Source organism: Nomascus leucogenys, chromosome 23 (genome assembly GCF_006542625.1).
Source record: "Nomascus leucogenys isolate Asia chromosome 23, Asia_NLE_v1, whole genome shotgun sequence".
Classification (NCBI taxonomy): domain Eukaryota; kingdom Metazoa; phylum Chordata; class Mammalia; order Primates; family Hylobatidae; genus Nomascus; species Nomascus leucogenys.
Genome location: NC_044403.1, coordinates 842,110 through 856,091, shown reverse-complemented (window position 1 = coordinate 856,091; position 13,982 = coordinate 842,110). Strand labels below are relative to the sequence as shown.

The following is a 13,982-nucleotide window of genomic DNA, read 5'->3' as shown; positions in this document are numbered from 1 at the left end:
GGTAGTGCATGCCCGTAATCCCAGCCACCTACTCGGAAAACAGAAGGCAGTGTGGGGAGGATCATCTGAGCCTGGGGGTTGAGGCTGCAGTGAGCCATGGTGGCACCACTCCACTCCAGCCTGGGTGACAGAGTAAGACTGTTTTTTTTAAAAAAAAAACAAAACTCTTGAACATTGAGATGGGATGAGCCGAGCTTCTGGGCTGGTGAACAGAACACACTGAAGTGCTGGGAAGTTAGTGACCTCAGAGAAAGCATACCTTGTTTGCTTTATTGCCAGTTGGTCAGAAGTACAAGCTTGGACTTGTGACTGGCTTCAAGTGAGGGCAGTCTTGTAGGACAGAGCCCTTTAACTCGTTGGGTTCTGATGGTAACGTCAGGTAGACAGTGTCGGAATTGAATCGAATCACAAGCCACCCAGTTGGTATGTCGAGAGAATTGGTCAGTTGGGAAAAAATTCCCACACATCTGGTGTCAGAAGTACTGTGGGGCCAGGTGCGGTGGCTCACACCTGTAATCCCAGCACTTTGGGAGGCCGAGGATGGCGGATCATGAGGTCAGGAGATCAAGACCATCCTGGCTAACACAATGAAACCCTGTCTCTACTAAAAATACAAAAAATTAGCTGGGTGTGGTGGCAGGCGCCTGTAGTCCCAGCTACTCGGGAGGCTGAGACAGGAGAATGGTGTGAACCCGGGAGGCAGAGTGGCCAAGACGGCGCCACTGCACTCCAGCCTGGGTGACAGAGCTAGACTCCGTTTCAAAAAAAAAAAAAAAAAAAAAAAAAAACATGAGATCATTTCAAAAATCTAAGGTAAGAATTTCTGACAAAATCAAATACTCCCAGGTGTAGTGGCTCACACCTGTAATCCTGTAATCCCAGCACTTTGGGAGGCTGAGGCCGGGGGAATCACAAGGTCAGGAGATGGAGACCATCTTGGCCAACACAGTGAAACCCTGCCTCTACTAAATATACAAAAAAAAAAAATTAGCTGGGTGTGGTGGCAGGCACCTGTAGTCCCAGTTACTTGGGAGGCTGAGGCAGGAGAATCGGGAGGTGGACGTTGCAGTGAGCTGTGATTGCGCCACTACACTCACTCCAGCCTGGCCACAGAGCAAGAGCCTGTCTCAAAAAAAAAAAAACAAAAACAAAAACAAAACAAAAAAACCAAATACCTACTATAAAGATGGAAACATCTTTTGATAAATGGTAGCTGAAACAATTAAATAGTAACATAGAAGATGCCACTATCACTCCTATTCATCATTTTACTGGAGATCCTAGCTGGTATAAAGAAAAAAGTATCAGGAGTATAAGCAGAGAGGAAAACACAAAACTGAGTATCAGATGTTATGCAGAAAATCCAAAACTAGGTAGAGATCTTTCTGTTTTACTGTTTATTACAATGCCCCAAAATAAGGTCAATATGCAAGAATATTATCAGCAGTTTTTAAAATACCATTTAAAAAATACTTAGAAAATGAAGGATGTGTCACATCTCTAACAAACAGCTGAGTGTAAAGATATGCCATGTTTAAATATTTGAAGACAGCATTAAAGATGCCAATGATCTCAAAATTCAGGTCAAGTGCAGTGGCTCTTGCCTGTAATCCCAGCACTTTGGGAGGCTGAGTGGGCGACTGCTTGAGGTCAGGAGTTCAAGACCAGCCTGAACAACATGGTGAAACCCCGTCTCTGCCAAAAATACAAAAAAAAAAAAAAAAAAAAAAAAAAAAAAAAAAAATAACCAGGTGTGCACACCTGTTGTCCCAGCTACTTGGAAGGCTGAGGTGGGAGGATTACTTGACCCCGGGAGGTGGAGGTTGCAGTGAGCTGAGATTGCACCATTTGCACTCCAGCCTGGGCAGCAGAATGAGATCTTGTCAAAAAAAAAAAAAAAAAAAAAAAAAAGAATTAGAAAGAAAAAGTAATTAAGAGTCAATACAATCCCAGTAAAAATCCCAGTGGATTTTTTGGTGTAACAAGCTTGATTATAAACTTTCCATGGAAATGCAAAACAAGTGTGAATAACGAAGACATACATACACTTTTATATACAGACACTTGTTTTATGACAAAGTTATGAAAAAGTTCTTTTCTTTTTTTTTTTTTTTTTTTTTTTTTGAGACGGAGTCTCGCTCTGTCGCCCAGGCTGGAGCGCAGTGGTGCGATCTCGGCTCACTGCAAGCTCCGCCTGCCGGGTTCACGCCACTCTCCTGCCTCAGCCTCCCGAGTAGCTGGGGCTACAGGCGCCCGCCACCACGCCCGGCTGATTTTTTGTATTTTTAGTAGAGATGGGGTTTCACCATGTTGGCCAGGCTGGTCTTGAACTCCTGACCTCGTGATCCGCCCGCCTCGGCCTCCCAAAGTGCTGGGATTACAGGCGTGAGCCACCGCGCCTGGCCGAAAAAGTTCTTTTCAATACCTGAAGCTAGGTCAGCTGGTTATCTACATGCCACGAATGAAAAGCCTTATCCAATTACATACCAAGACATATACAAACAAATCAATCCCAGGTAGATTATCATTTTAAAGATTCCAGAAACAGGCCAGGCATGGTGGCTCACGCCTGTAAATCCCAGCACTTTGGGAGGCGGAGGCGGGCAGATCACCTGAGGTCAGAAGTTTGAGACCAACCTGACCAACATGGTGAAGCCCCCATCTCTACTAAAAATGCAAAAATTAGCTGAATGTGGTGGCACACACCTGTAACCCCAGCTACTCATGAGGCTGAGGTTGCAGTGAGCCGACTTTGTGCCACCGCACTCAAGCCTGGGCAACAAAAGCGAAACTCCATCTCAAAAAAACATGAGAATATCTTTACGCCCTCGGGATAGGGGAAGGTTTCTATAACAGGGCACAACGAACAATAAGAAAAAAGGTCCATAAAATGGACTGCATCAAAATTAATCACCAGTTTATCAAAAAACAACATTAAGGAAGTGAAAAAGTCAAGTCACTATCTAGAAGATTACATTTGCAATACATAGCAAAGAGCTCATATCCAGCCTATATAGGGAATTACATAAAAAGAAAAATGTAGACAACTCAATAAAAAATAAGCATGAAACTTAACTAAACACTATATGAGACACACTGCAGTTGATCCTTGAACGTGGCTTTGAAGTGCGTGGGTCCACTTATACGTGGATTTTCTTTTGTTTATGCTACCCTGGAGACAGCAAGACCAACCCCTTCTCTTCCTCCTCCTCCACCTAGTCAAGATAAATGTGATGAGGATAAAGACCTTTATGATGATACATTTCCACTTAATGAATAGTAAATATATTCTCTTCCTTATGATTTTCTTTGTTTTTTGTTTGTTTGTTTGTTTTGCGATGGAGTCTCGCTCTGTCACCCAGGCTGGAGTGCAGTGGTGCAATCTCGGCTCACTGCAACCTCTGTCTCCTGGGTTCAAGCGATTCTCCTGCCTCAGCCTCCTGAGTAGCTGGGATTACAGAGTCCTGCCACCATGCCAGGCTAATTTTTGTATTTTTAGTAGAGACGGGGTTTCACCATGTTGGCCAGGCTGGTCTTGAACTCCTGACCTTGTGATCCGCCTGCCTTGGCCTCCTAAAGTGCTGGGATTACAGGCGTGAGCCACCACACCCGATCCCTTATGATTTTCTTAATAAAATTTCCTTTTCTCAAGCTTATTCCAAGAATACAGCATATAATATATGTAACATACAAAATGCGTGTTTATCAACTGTTTATGTTATTTGTAAGGCTTCCACTGAACAGTAGGCTCTTAGTGATCAAGTTTTGGCGGAGTCAAAAGTTAACTGTGGATTTTTTTAACTGCACAAAAGTCAGTTATCCTAATTCCTATGTTATTCAAGGGTCAACTATATTTAAATGGCAAAATTTTTGGTTAAGTGCTAAATCTATTATTAATATCAGAAATGTAAATGAAAACCATAAGGTGGTAATACTATACTCTCGCAATGGCTAGAATTTTCTCAACTCTCAATACCAAATGTTGGCAAGAAAATGGAACAAATGGAACTCTCCTACAATGGTGACAGGAGTATATCATGATCCTTAAATTGACCAACCCTTTGGAAAGACGTATGGCATCATCTACCAAGGGTTAATAAATGCAAGCCCTCAGACCTAGAAGTTTCATTCCTAGGTATGTACCAAACAGAAATGCATAATTCTAACACTGCCAGCAGCATTCGGTGCAGTAAGCAAAAACTGGCAACAAACAAAATAGAAATGTATTCATATTAATGGAACAATATAGTGACAAAAATTAATAAACTCAGCTATATGCAACATGAATCTAACAAACACGACTGAGTGAAAAAGGCCAGAGATTAAAGAATAATCCATGATTCCATTTATATAAAGATTGAAACACAGACAAAACCAACCATCTAGGGACTGTAGTGGTACTTTTTACAAAGTGTGATGGAGTATCAATTGTTAGTAAGTAGCATGAAGACCGCTTTTGACCAGGGTGGTGCTTACACACACAGTGTGTTCCCTACATAATCCATTGCGCTATACACTTACCATTTGTACCCTTTCTGAGGTATGTTTTGATTTCATAAAGTTATTTTTTAAAGCTCTCTTATAATAGTAGATGCATACTATTAAGCATTTATCAAAACCCATAAGACCCATCGGATACAGAGTAAACTCTAATGTTAGTGATGGACTTTAAAATAACATATCAGTATCACTAATCCAAGTTGCTAATAGTGGAACCTTAGAGTTTTGGAGATGGGAGGTTCCTATAAAGCTCTTATATGGGAATGCTCTGTACTATAAGCTCAATTCTCTTTTTCTTTTTTAGATGGAGTCTCACTCTGTCGCCCAGGCTTTAGTGCAGTGGCACGATCTGGGCTCACTGCAACCTCCACCTCCCGGGTTCAAGCGATTCTCCTGCCTCAGCCTCCTGAGTAGCTGGGACTACAGGCGTGTGCCACATGCCCAACTCATTTTTTATATTTTTGCTAGAGATGGGGTTTCACCATGTTGGCCAAGATGGTCTCAAACTCCAGACCTCATGATCTGCCTGCCTTGGAAAGTGCTGGGATTACAGGCGTGAACCACCGTGCCTGACCTCAATTTTCTTTAAACCTAAAACTCCTCTAGAAAATAAAGTCTATCCGTTTAAAAAAAAAAAAAAAAAAAGGCAGCCACCATATGGTGACACTCATGTTACCACTCTCATGCGTTAGGACTCTGTTCCTCACTACTTTGACTAGTCCACAAGGTCGGAAGCACAACGGGTCACAGTGTTCACTGACAGAAGAAAAGCAGCACTTCTAAGGAGAATTAATGATGCTTCATAACTGCCCCTGTCCCCCTCACTGTCCCCTGGCTTTTACGTCAACTTGGAGGAGTCTCATGAACTGAATTGTACCCTCCCCAAAATTCATAAATGAAAGCCCTGAGCCTCAGTGTATTTGGAGATAGGGCCTTTAAGGAGGTAATTAGTAAAGTGAGGTCATTAGAGTGGGGCTCTAATCCGACCAGTATCCCCCATAGGAAGAGGGACACCAGCGATGTTGGCCCACAGAGGAAGGACCACGTTAGGACACAGCAAGAAGACAGTCACCTGCAAGCCACTGACAGAGAAGCTTCAAGAGAACAGAAATCAAATATATTGACCCTGGACCTCTAGCCTCCAGAACTGGGAAAAATAAATTTCTCCACCCAGTCTGTGGCATTACTGTCATAGTAGCCCATGACAAGAAATACATACTTGGTCTCTGCCCATGATTCCGGACACGGGGCACCTAAAACTCTTGTAGATTGGGGTATACAATCTTTTGCACCAATACGTGGTCTTTGAACCCAGTTCCTGACACAGAGCTCCTGAGACCTTTGTAATCTCCTGAGTAACAGGAGTGTCTGGTAGCATAGAGGTGATCGTAGGGTGGGGCACCTGGAGAGGGCATGGAAGCACTCACATATGCATTCCCCCAAGCATCTCTTCCACCTGGCTCTTCATCTAATAGCCTTTATAATAAGTAAACTGTTTCCCTGAGTTCTGTGAGCTCTAGCAAATTAATCAAATCCACGGAGGGCGTCTTGACAATCCCCTTTATAACAGGTTGGTCAAAAGTACAGGTCGCAACCCAGGACCCAGGACTGGCAAAGTCAGGGGCAGTCTCGTGGGACTGAGTCCTCAACCTGTGGGATCTGATGCTTTCTCCAGGTAGATGATGCCAACATGTAACTGAATTGTAGGATACCCAGTTGTTGTCAGCTGGAAAACAGTTTGCGGATGGGAAGAAATCCAAATACATTTTGGTGACCAGAGGTGAAGCGGTCAGTTGTGTGAAGTTTCAGTTTTCCTATCTCAAACACAGCCCTAGCAAACTAATACAGAGCATATGGGTGTGAAGGGAAACTGGCCGGGCGTGGTGGCTCACGCTTGTAACCCCAGCACTTTGGGAGGCCGAGGCGGGTGGATCACGAGGTCAGGAGATCGAGACCACGGTGAAACCCCATCTCTACTAAAAATACAAAAAAATTAGCTGGGCGTGGTGGCGGGCGCCTGTAGTCCCAGCTACTCGGAGAGGCTGAGGCAGGAGAATGGCGTGAACCCGGGAGGCGGAGCTTGCAGTGAGCCGAGATTGCGCCACTGCACTCCAGCCTGGGCGACACAGCGAGACTCCGTCTCAAAAAAAAAAAGGAAGGGAAACTATCTTTATGTTAATTTGGGGTTTTTGTTTCTCCATCCCTCTCCTTTACTGGCATAGAAGAAAACTGAAAACTCGAAAAGCACTCCCGAACGACCTAAATTGAAGTTGAAGTTTTCGGAAGATTGCCTACTAGCTACACAAATAGACTGTGAAAGGAAAATACAATTGACCCTTGAACAACACAGGGATTACGACTTAGGGTGGCAGTAGAGTGGCAGATGCAGAAGAAACTCCAAGTGTAGCCAGACAAGGTCGTGTGTGGATGCAGTCCCAGATACTCAGGAGGCAGAGATGGGAGGACTGCTTGAGTGCAGATGTCTGAGGCTGTAATGCGCTATGACTGTACACTGCACTCCAGCCTGGGCAACAGAGAGTGACCTCATCTCTTAAAAAAAAAAAGTCAAATCCATGTGTACGTGGATTCACATGGGTCAAACTTACATTGTTCTATCTAGGATGGCATAATCTACTTGTGAATATAATGTACTCTTAGAACTTTTGAGAATATATTCTAACACAGATTACCATAGACAAGTTCCATGGTCCATCACTACCATTTCTCTGAGAAAATAAATTCTTGCCCCAACATCTCTGCCAGCCTCCATCACTGATACTTTAATATAAAAAATACTTTTAAAATGAATTTGTGCTTCCATGAAGTTACAAAAAATACAGTGAAAATATCGTTAAAGAAATTAAAAACAGAAAAAAACAAAAAGAAATTAAAATGCTACATTAGAAAATACTCATTTATGCAAAATAAACCCCACTAAGGAATAAGAAAGGAATAAAAAGACATGAGACATAAAAACAAAAAGTAAAACATTAGAGGTAAATTTAATTATATAAAAAATAACATTTTTATATAAACAATTCTGAGAATATAGGAATAAACTTTCTCACACTTCTGACACCAGATGTGTGGGTGTCTCACCCCACATAACAAGCAATCAGTTCTGCAGTGTACACACCAGGTGGGTGTCCTCTAATTCATTTTAATTCCAAGACTATCTATATGAAGATAGCGTCAGATCTCATCAGTTTAGGGCTCAGTCCCGCAAGACTGCCCCCACTTTTTTTTTTTTTTTTTTTTTGAGACGGAGTCTCACTCTGTCGCCCAGGCTGGAGTGCCATGGTGCCATCTTGGCTCACTGCGAGCTCTGCCTCCCAGGTTCACGCCATTCTCCTGCCTCAGCCTCCCCAGTAGCTGGAACTGCAGGTGCCCACCACCATGCCTGGCTAATTTTTTGAATTTTTAGTAGAGACAGGGTTTCACCGTGTTAGCCAGGATGGTCTCGATCTCCTGACCTCGTGATCCACCCACTTCGGCCTCCCCAAAGTGCTGGGATTACAGGTGTGAGCCACTGCGCCTGGCCGAGACTGCCCCCACTTCTGATGCCAACACCAAGCCCCAGGTTATTTCACCTGTGCTTCTGACCGACCAGCTGTAAACTGGGATTCCCATGACCCGCTCCTTTGGTTTGACGTGTTAGAGCAGCTCACAGAACTCAGGGAAACACATTATCAGTTTATTATAAAGTACATTACCAAGGATTCAGATCAAGAGATGTAGAAGGCAAGGTCACATGAGAAGGCGCACAGCATTTCCACGCCCTCCCTGGGTGCGCCACCCTCTAGGAACCTCCACCTGCTCAGCAATCTGAAAAGCCTTCCAAACTCTATCCTTTCCGGTTTTATGGAGGCTTTATTGCACAGGTCTGATTAATTAAACCATTGGCTATTGGTGATCAACTTAACCTCACCCTCTCCCTCTGAACTAGGCGCACCTTCAAAGGTGTAAGAAATGAATTCCTTTTCTTCATAAAGGCCCCTGTTTCTGCTATATTCTGCTATAAGTAACAGAAAATGGACTGAGATAGACCATTGGTACCAGGAATTAGGGGTAGGGCTGAAAAGTCCCAACCCTTTAATCGGGCCTTGGTCTTTCAGGGGACCAGCCCTCCACTCGGAAACTAGGGGATGCCAGCCATAAGTCAACTCATTAGCATACAAAAAAGACATTTATCACTTTGGAGACTGCATGAATTTTAGGAGTGTATGCCTGGAAACAGGGATAAAGACCAGAGATATATGTCATAGTATCACAATCCAAAAGACAGAGAACGTCAGTCTGGATTTTAAAAACTATCCAACTATATGTTATTGTTTCCAAGAGATATACCTTAGATCCAAAAACACAGACTGAAAGTAAAATGATGAAAAAATATCACACAAATAGCTACAAGAAAGCTGGAATGCAGGCCAGGCACGGTGGCTCACGCCTATAATCCCAGAACTTTGGGAGGCCGAGGTGGGTGGATTACCTGAGATCAGGAATTCGAAACCAGCCTGACCAACCTGGTGAAACCTTGTCTCCACTAAATACAAAAAATTAGCCGGGTATAGTGGTACACGCCTGTAATCCCTGCTACTTGGGAGGCTGAGGCAGGAGAATCACTTGAACCCGGGAGGCGGAGGCTGCAGTGAGCTGAGACTGTGCCACTGCACTCCAGCCTGGGCAACAAGAGTGAAACTCCGTCTCAAAAAAAGAAAGCTGGAATGCCTATACTAGTATCAGACAAAACAGACTAAGACAAAAAATGCTGATAAAGAGATGCATTTTATAATGATAAAAGGATCAACCCATCAAGGTAACAATTACAAACATATATGCACTGTTGTCTAAAACGAAGGTTCTTGAGGTAGAAATAATCTGATAAAGGTTTATTGGAGGCCAAATGTGAGGATCAGTCTGGGAAGACATACCAACAGAGTTCGAAGTGTTCTGGAGTCCACTACAAGTTGGAAGGCTTTTTTAGGAGAAGGGAGGGGGACTCCTAATACTCAAATTGTCGTTTTTTGTTGGAGGATACAATGTTGAGGTTATAATCATTGGCTACTGATTGCAACATATAGGCTAAAATGTCTATGTGCAAAAAAACTTACATCAATAAAACTTGATTTACAAATATAGCAGCACCCTTTTGAGTGTTAGGTTAGGTATTCATCAGCGTATCAATTTGAGGAATATGTATAAGATTCTTTACTCAAGGACAGGATGTCACCACCTTGTATCACAAGACCTCCCCAAAGCAAGTTAATCTGGAAGCTTGTTTATTTAAAACTGTCAAATGTGATCTGTAGGTTATTAATACCTAAGAGAGCATCAAAATACAAGAAGCAAAAACCACAATTCACCAATAAGAATGGAAGACTTCAATTCCCTACTTTCAATAATGAATAGAACAAATAGGCGGAAAATCAACAAGGGAGTAGATGTCTTAAATTCCCACCCACATTCCCTTCCAGTGAGGGTGAAAGAAAAAGGCCCAGAGTACCTCAACATGTAGGTGGGTGACTAACTGTCCATTAGTAGACTTCTAGGTGTAATTCTGCTTCTCTTCTTTTGTAGATTACTATGGATTGAATCCAATAGTCCAAGTATTCTTGAAGTTGTGAATTGCAAAAATTAATTTGTAAATCAGGAAATAATTAGAAGTAAACAGCTGCAAGAAAGCATAAAGATAATTATGGATGTGGATTTTCATATTAAAGATCTCACTAAGATTAACAATATCTGTGAAATTTTAAAAATATTCTATATCCACACAATGCAAATAACTGAAAAGTTGTCAACCCAGCAGCTTCCTTTATTTGTAAATTGGGCTTACTACAGAAAATTATAAAGCAAAAAATAATCTAAAATTATACCTATAGGAAATAACCATATTACTATCCATGTTAAACACACATGCACAAGCACACATACACATGAATAGAAACAACTATAAGAAAATAGACCTAGGCTGGGCACAGTGGCTCACACCTGTAATCCCAGAACTTTGGGAGGCCAAGGCAGGCAGATCACTTGAGCTCAGAAGTTCGAGACTAGCCTGGGCAGCATTGTGGTAGCACACACCTGTATTCTCAGCTACTTGGGGGACTGAGGCATTGGATGAACCCAGGAGGTTGAGGCTGTGGTGAGCGGGAATCATGCCACTGCACTCAAGACTGTGCGACAGAGCAAGACTCTGTCTCAAAAACAAAAGAAAACCAAACAAACCAGAAAATGAACCTCATATTGTGAATATGGCATGGTGGCCAGGTCTGCTGTAGGTCAGATAAAACAGCAAGAAATAGAATATGGAAGTATAAACTGAGCCACAGCAAGAATTTGGTTTTTTTTTTTTTTTTTGAGACAGGGTCTCACTATGCCACCCAGGCTAGAGTGTAGTGGCACAATCACTGCAACTCCACCTCCTGGGCTCAAGCAATTCTCTCACCACAGCTTCCCAAGCAGCTGGGACTACAGGTGAATGCCACCGTGCGGCTAATTTTTTTTAATGTTCTGTAGAGATGAGGTTTCGCCATGTTGCCTAGGCTGGTCTTGAACTCCTGAGCTCAAGCTATCCACCCACCTCAGCCTAAGAATTGTTTTATACACAGGGGTTACCACTGGCCAGGTGTGGTGGCTCACACCTATAATCTCAGCATGCTGAGAGGCTGAGGCAGAGTCCAGCAGTTCAAAACCAGCATGGGCAACACAGTAAGACCCAGTCTCTACAAAAAAATAAAAATAAAAATCGAAACATTAGCTAGGTGTGGTGGTGCACGCCTATAGTCCCAGCTACTTGGGAGGCTGAGGTGGAAGGATCGTTGAGCACGGGAAGTCGAGAGTGCAGTGGGCTACGGTAGTGCCACTGTACTCCAGCCTGGATGACACAGCAAGATCTGTCTCAAAAAAGGGAAAGAAAAGTGGGTTGACAATTTATTAAAGGTAAGTGGAACATCATTAGAGTGAATCAAAGTACTATTAACAGCCAATACAACAGGCACAAAAAAGTCTTTCAGGCCAACCCAAAAGACACATGCATCTAGATAATGTCTAGCAGGCTTCAGTATTTGCTGAATAAACAAACATTATCTGAACACCACATTAAAGAGAAGTCCTAATGTAAACTTACAGATGGGAAAAAGTCTTGACCACTTCTGTTTCCTTTTCTATCTATGCCAACCACAGACACAGCATGATTTCATCTGTAAGCATTTCAGTACCTAAAAGACATAGGACTTAAGAAATAAATAATATACATTAAAATACTGTTCTCATACCTAAAATATGTAAATTCGCTCTGGTATTTTAAATTGAAAATTTCCCTTATGGCTTTATAAGTTCCACTTCTTATGTTCCACAAAGGAAAGTTTATTTGAAGAGTATCCACTGATATGGTTAAATTGAGTAAAGTCTATTTTTCATTGAAAACCTGATTTGCAAAATAAGCATTAGAAAAATTAGAGATACCTCTAGAAAGTTAAAACCACCAATACTAACAATTCAGTGTAAAAAGCCACTTTTCAGGAATTCCAAATGTAACACAATTTATTCAACCTGTACTAGCTCTGGCTTTCTGTCTCCTTAATCACAGAAAAAATTAGCCTATCAGTCCTTAAATAGGCTTTCTAGAATCTATTTTTCTAAGCCCAGATGGTCCTGGACCACAATACAATGGTATGACTTAATAATTTTGACTTTACAATGATGCAAAAGTGATATAAGCATTCAACAGAAATTGTACTTTGAATTTTGATCTTTTCCTGTGCCTGTGACAGGCAGTATGATATTCTTCCACACTGGGTGGTGGCAGCAAGCCATAGCACCCAGTCAGCCACGTGATCATGAGCACTACCAATCAACCAAAAAACAAAAAATCCCCCCTGCGGAGGCAGGCTGCTGTTGTGGGGTGGGGGGAGGGCGTGCATGGCTGCCCCTCCCATGGCACGTTAAAAAAAAACAAAAAAAAAAATCAATGGTGTACTGTGTTAGCTAAGTTTTTTGGATGTTGTGTTTTCCCATCCCATCATGTCTATAAAACCCCATTTTTGACTTACATTTTCTACTTAATATGGGTTATCGAAATGTAACTCCATCATAAACTGAGGTACATCTGTACTACTATAAACAACTAACATTTGAAAATCTGTAAAGAACTATGTCGAATGCTTTATATACTTTATCTCATTTAAATGTCACAACAAATTAACAAAGACTCGCAATCCTCCCTCTTGCAGCACAGTGGTTAGAAAGGGCAGAACAGTTCTCTACGCTTCTGTAAGTGGTCAGCAAAAGGCCAAATGGATTCATATATTACTAAGTCCAACAGCAAAATCAAGATCAGTATCCCTAGCCCCACAGGATGACACCAAGCCAGATGAGAACACCAAACTGTGGCCACTTTATAGCCAGCAAGTATACCCCCCAAGGTGGTGAAGTCCTATGCTCAATGGAAACCAAGGAGGCAGATGAGAAACAGCTTTGTGACTGTTTCTCACTGGGCTGCTTTTCCCTCACTTTATTCTTGGAGGACCTGCAGGGTGTCCTGCCAGAATATGGGTCAGCCTGTGGTTAAGCCTAAGCTTTGCCTCCATGGTCTAATGAGCAAAGCAAGTCATCAGGGCACCATGGTGAAGCTGTTCACCTACAAGTCTGCCTTCCCATCTTTCACGTATCCAGGTACAAACTCTATTCAGAACCACAGGCCATCCAATCAGATATCCGAATCCACTGTACCTTGTCTTAGGCAGCACTGGATTAAAAAGTGCCTGCAATTGTGATTCCCAGCAGGATGATCACACCTATTGTGGAGGACATACCACAATGTTCCCCATGCTGAGCCAAGCCGGCTAAATATATCCCAACTACCAAGCTTCACCAGTGAGAGCCACAGGGCTTTCTCCCCTAAAAAAGGGAGAAATAAATTGCTCTACTTTTTCTGACTCATTAACACAGGTACAGCATGAAGTGCTGGCAATCACGTACATCTTGACTGGCCAGCAGGAAGTCCAGACCAATGCAACAGAGAATCATTATTCAGGCTACAATATTGACACCAGTCTGTTGTGCCTTCAGAGCAGAGATGCCAGAGACAAATTTTAGATCATGTTTTCTATTTGTATTATTCTCTAAAATGGGAATTAAAGACAACAAGAGAACACGTGAAGCGGAAGCCAGTTACCCTACCAGAATTCTGCCAAGTAATTCATTTTGGAGCCCTCTGGATATCCACCTCAAGGAAACAGCTACTGAATCAAGCTCGTCCAATCCACAGCCCATGGGCAGCATGCAGCCCAAGACGGCTTTGAATGAGGCCCAAAACAAATTCATAAACATTCTTAAAACACTATGAGATTTTTTTTGCATTTTTTTTTTAAAGCTCATTATCTATTGTTAGTGTATTTTATGTGCGGCCCAAGACAATTCTTCTTCCAAAGTGGCCGAGGGAAGCCAAAAGATTGGACACGCTGTGTACTAGAGGTCTG

At 42.5% G+C, this 13,982-nt stretch overlaps 1 protein-coding gene across 3 annotated transcripts in view; it reads right to left on the bottom strand.

The window, feature by feature from the left end:
• RESF1 (retroelement silencing factor 1) overlaps positions 1–13,982 on the bottom strand; it is a 34,660-nt gene that overhangs the window by 14,165 nt on the left and 6,513 nt on the right. For 2 of the 3 annotated variants that reach the window (XM_030804597.1, XM_030804599.1), the window contains exon 3: positions 10,004–10,171. The gene's annotated coding sequence lies outside the window, so the exon portion shown is untranslated. Of the gene's footprint in view, positions 1–10,003; positions 10,172–11,629; positions 11,721–13,982 lie in introns of all 3 variants that reach the window. The other variant, XM_030804598.1, reaches the window with a different exon arrangement.